The 5,807-nt window shown below is 34.3% G+C and overlaps 1 pseudogene; it reads left to right on the forward strand.

The window, feature by feature from the left end:
- The first annotated feature begins 476 nt into the window (after positions 1-476).
- Positions 477-5,242, forward strand: LOC115990642 (annotated as a pseudogene).
- Positions 5,243-5,807: the final 565 nt, after the last annotated feature.

Genomic DNA, 5,807 nt, shown 5'->3' on the forward strand with positions numbered 1-5,807 from the left:
TTATGTCTCCTTGGCTAACTGGGTGCGCCCAGGCTCCGTGGGCTTTGCCGCCGACCAAGGAAACAGCCTCTTATTTGGCTCTCTTGGCATTGAAGAGAACCTTTTGTTTAAAAATTGGACAAACCCCATCTTGTGTTTCCCTTTATCTCTTTCTCTCTCTTACTCAGACTCACTTCTTTCTTTTGCCTCGGTTGTTGTCAAAGATTCTCATAGTCATACTCATACCCCCACAAGCATATATCCTCACCCCTCTTTGAGATCCTTCTTTGATCCCCACACTCTGGGAGTATTCCTTTCAATTTCTGGGACTTCTTTGATTGGGGTTGTTTTTATTTATGTTCACTTATTGGGATGTGTGGTGGTGATTCTGATGTATCTGATTTAGGCATTTAGTACTACAAGTTGAGTGTTGAAGAAGGTTAGTTTTAGAGGTATAAGAGGGGCTGTAGCAAGTTGATCTTTTTTTGCTTATAAAGATGAAGTTTATGAAACTTGGATCAAAGCCAGATTCCTTTCAGACTGATGGGAACAATGTCAGGTGAGAGATCATTTGGTGCTCTATTACTTTTCTTTTGAAACAAGATTTAAGAATTGCTGATGCTGCTATTTTATGTTTGATGCATTTCAGTCGGTCTTGCATAAGCCTGTTATAGATGATTTTTGGCTCTTTCAATTGTCTCTCTCTTCATTAAAATTTCTCTCTATGATCTCTTTTGTATTAGATTTACCATTATTCTTTGGTAGATTTGCGGCTTAGCGCGTATTGTTGCAGTTTTATGGAAAAGTTTGAATTTTGAGTTATATTCTCAGATACATATACTGTGTAGACAGTAGATATACTCTGCCCAGGTAAATAGTTGTTTGAGGTTTATTTTCTGCTCTCATTGGGGACTGCTAACAATTTTGTCGCCTAATTGAAATTAGGGCTTATTTGAATGTTGTTGGGTTTGAAAGTTCCTGTTAGTTTATTGTCATTCTTTTTGAGCTTTCCCATTTTATGGCCCACTTTTGTACTCATTTCCTGTACTTTTGATATTGAAGTTGAATTTTGATGATATATTTCTCTTTGGCATTTTGAGGTTTGAAGATTGGTGCTCTATCTTCTTACTTCTAACTTCTAACTACATTAGGACATTAGAAAATTCGCTGCTTTTATAAATTTCTAAATTTCTATAGTTGTGCTAAATTTTCTTCTGAAGATCTTGACTTCACGGTTTGGATCATTTGCTGCAGGTTAATGTGCAAGGAGCTTCACTACTAATGTTATTGCCATTTATCTCACACAACCACTAAGCCCCAAGTACACCTAACCTAGAACCCTCTCTATCTGCCCCAAGTAGACCTTATATAACCAGGTTGTTGCAACAGGAAGTAGAGTAGTACCTTTTAATCTAGTCATGCTATAATTGTTGAACCATTGTTATTGTCTTGTTTACTAAATAGGTATCTGACAAGCAACTTGCTCACTGGGATTATTCCAGGGTGGATCAAGGACAAAGATAGTTGCTAGTATGGGTTTTCATCCTAAATTCTAGAAGAATATATCATAATCTGGGTGTGTATATATATATATATATATGTATATATATTTAACATGATGTTATAAATATTACTCTGGAGTCTGGACGGTGATTCATCTCATGATTTCTTTAGGGGTTAGTTGCACATCTCTCTCTCTCTCTTTGGATGATTAATTGGCTTGTGCTATGGATAAATAACAAATTTTACTGGCAGCTTTTATTTTTATCTTGTTGCCTGTGGCTCTAGTAAAAATTAGTTGCCGGAAAAATTACTTTCCAAGTTATGTTGGTTGTCTGATATTTGGGAAGATCATTCTGACGGATAAATTTTGAGCTGGCTACAGAAGCTCAGTGGAATGAGCTGAATTGATCTTGCGTTAACATTGACAAGCCAGATTTGTATTTAAAGGAATAGTGCAATATGGAAGATAGCTTGGAATGCTGATTTAGACTACATGTTTCATGTTTTCAATAAAACTACACTAAGGACGATATCAATTAGCCAAAATCCTTCATTTTGAAGCTAATTTAGTGAAGAAAGCCTAGATCGAAGGCATTGAATGACAGTTAAATTAGTTAAAATATCAAAAGGCCTTATTTCAAGGTTGTTTATGGATTATTGAAATGATTTATTTTAACAATTTTCTGTACATATCAAATTTTTTCTATTGAATTTTTTATGTTAAAGTACTCTTAAAAGGTACCTTTTTGTTCTTGTTTAGAGTTATGTTGAGTTATGATAATTATGTTTTTTGTGCAGCCAAATAGATCTTTCTTACAATAATTTGTTATAGAGCTCTGCACCACCTTGTCGAGACTCTTTGTAAGTCTGCCTGCTTGAGTTTTGCAAACTTTTCTGTCTTCGTAACTGTATAAGAGTGTATAGGGCAGGGAAAAGAAAGTAATTCCATCCTAATCACACATTTATATATAAATAATGGTTGTGTGTTAGAGTAATTAATGTAAATAAATGCTGAAAACACTTGTTGAAATAACAATAACCTTTCCTGTTTTCTGAAACTAGTTGCTTTTCCTCATTGTTTCATAAATTTGTTCAAAAGCTTCTCTGGATGGGACAACTTGTAAGCTTCAAACTTAAGAAATTTTAAGGACCATTTTTCCCTCACTTTGGTTTCTGATAACTAAACTGATGCTCTTTACCTACGTCACTAATTAAGAAGACTTCATGAGTGCCTGAATGAATCTTCATGTTTAAAAGGTAAATTATATATCTATTCAAATCAAATTATGAGGTATATGCTGCAGTTATGTTGTTGGGCCCTCTTCTTGTACTTTATTTTTAAAATGAAGAAAAAAAATTGTTAAATATTCATCTTGCGCAAGATTTCAACATAAATGAATCAACAGGATGATGTCAAACTCATTTTTGTTTTATTGTGTTTGTTTGTATTTGATTGTCATTAATGTGTTGCTGCTTCTATGTAGATCAGTATTCATTACACAAATTGTGGTGGGAAAAAACCCACTGTTGCAAATGTAGAGTATGAAGATGTAGCTGGTCCTGTGAAATTTTATTATGTGGAGAATTGGGGATTCAGTATCACTGGATGTCTTTGGGATGTTGACACTACCTCAAATGACTATTTAGCAACTAATGAATCCATATTTACAATGGACAATTTCCAAATATGCACAAAGTGCACGACTATCTCCTCTTTTGATCACATATTATGCCCGCTGCTTAGTGAATGGATATTATACCGTGAAACTTCACTTTGCAGAGATAGTATTCACAAGCAATAGATCTTCTTACAGTCTTGGGAAGCGGATATTTGATGTTCATATCCAGGAACTCTCACATTTATTTTTCTCTTTAGCTTATAGTCGAGGATTTGATTGATTTAATTTGCTGCAGGAAAAACTGGCATTGAAAGATTCTAATATTGAAAATGATGCCCAAGGGCTTGATAAAGCAGTCATTAAGAATTTTACAGCTGTTGTTATGAATAAAATTCTAATGATTCGGTTTCATTGGGCTGGGAAAGGAACAACAGCTGCCCCCAAAAAGAGGGATATATGGTCCTCTTCTGTCAGCCGATTTGTTGAATCTGTTAAATGTATTGGAGTTTGATAATCTTATTGTTTCCAGCTTCTTCCATGCTTGGATTATATTGACATACAATATAATCATAGCAATTTAGTGGAAGCAGAGCCACATAATTTTCTACAGTTAAAATTTATAAAGAACGAATAAAAACGAGGTTATAGTACATATAGATGGAAGACATCCAAACATTTTGTCATCTTCTTTTTAATCACTGTTCTTAGCTAATTTTCTTTTCTGTAGATTTCAGTCCCCCTGTTGATGGCAAGATTGTGGTTGGAGCTGTAGTTTCGGTGCTACTCCTCATTTTTATGATTTTAGGCATTCTTTGGTGGAAGAGCTGTATAGGAGGGAGGATATCAAGGGAAAAAGGTAATCAATTGTGAAATCTTGATATATATTATAAAGGACAGTATTCATTTTCTCCAACAATGTGAAGAAAAATTTTCCAAGGGCTTATAAATTGTTGCTGTTCAATATTTTATTTTATTTTTCTGTCTACTTCCATAGATGAATCAGCATTCCAAAGTACACCATGCAAAGCAACTGAATGATTGCTGGATTATAAGCATATGACTTATCTTGGGATGAACTGCATAGTGCCTTCTAAAGGCTTTTGCTTGTCTTCTTATTCTTTAAGAAGATACCTAACTACTCAAGAGGCATGCACCTATTTGGTTAAAAATTTGTCTTGTTATACTGTAAGATGCAGCCTGACGTCTAGCTTGATGCCTTTGACAGAGTTAAGAGGATTAGACTTGCAAATTGGTTTTTTTACATATAGACAAATAAGGCTGCCACTCATAACTTCAATGCTGCAAATAAGATTGGGGAAGGTGGTTTTGGATTAGTTTACTAGTTATCCGACAGCTATTTTTCTATTATAGAATGTGTGTGTATGTGTTTCATCTTTTGCCTTTTATTCTCCTCCTGATCCTTGGGATTTGGAGACATATTATGAAATACATATTTGAAAATATATATTTCTCAATTCCCAATGCAGGGTATACCATTAGATGGTACTACAATTAAAGTCGTGATTTTGTGACTGAAATAGGCATGGAATCTGGTTTACAACATCTGAATCTTGTTAAATTGTTTGGATGTTATATTGAAAGAGAACAATTATTGTTGGTGTATGAGTATATGGAAAACAATAGCCTTGCACGTGCCTTGTTTGTTAAGCTAATGTTTTATATCTACAATGCATTTTATGTTCATAATAGAAGGATGGGGAGAAAATGCTTTTGATGAATTTTATTGATTGGGTTCTGAATATCATTTTCAGGTCCTGTAGGTGGCCGATTAAAATTGGATTGACCTGCAAGGCAGAAAATATGTGCTAGTATAGCAAGAGGTCTAGCTTTCTTACATTAGGATTCAATACCGAAAATTGTTCATAGAGGCATCAAATCTGCTAATATATTACTTGATGGTGACCTTAATCCTAAGATCTCTAACTTTGGTTTGGCCAAGCTTTATGAAGAGGAGAATACCCACATCAGCACCATAATTCCTGGAACCATGTGAGCTATCTTCCTTTTTTTTTTTTTTTTTTTCCCTGTTTCATCACCTCTGCAGATCTTGATTATGAGTTCATGTGAATAGATATTGATCTTATGGTCTCTAGTGTGTGCTGCTGCGCAGAATATGGTAGTACTTATTTCAATGAAGTCCTTGCACAAAGACAAGTATGTAAAGAACTATGAGGTAAGTATGGGCCATAGTACATTTGACAATTTAATTTGTATGTGTTTGGTATCTACGTGTGATACATAACCATGCTTATAGAAAGTCTTTGCAGCATGGTTTCACATCAGATAGGGTTCATGCTTCTTTATCTATAAGACAAAGTGACACCCTTTAATTTATAGTGTTGAAGATTTTCTATACCACTTTTCTCATCTACATATATATATAAACCGAAGCTTTAGAAACTCTTACAATTTTCCATGTCAGCACAATATTTAAATAAAATCTATATATATAAATATAAAACCGAAGCCTTTGAAGCTCTCACAATTTTCCACGTCACACAATATTTAAATAAAATTATTTTTGTTTAGTCCAAACTTTTTTTTTTTTTTTTGGAGAAACAAACACATACACACACACACATAAGGAAGAGGGAAAGATGTTCTATCACAAAGGCATACTGCAACTTCACTCAAAAGCCATGGTAACTTTTAAGGGAGGGTGAGAAAAGTTATACTACACACAAC

This window comes from Quercus lobata, chromosome 5, assembly GCF_001633185.2.
Source record: "Quercus lobata isolate SW786 chromosome 5, ValleyOak3.0 Primary Assembly, whole genome shotgun sequence".
NCBI lineage: Eukaryota > Viridiplantae > Streptophyta > Magnoliopsida > Fagales > Fagaceae > Quercus > Quercus lobata.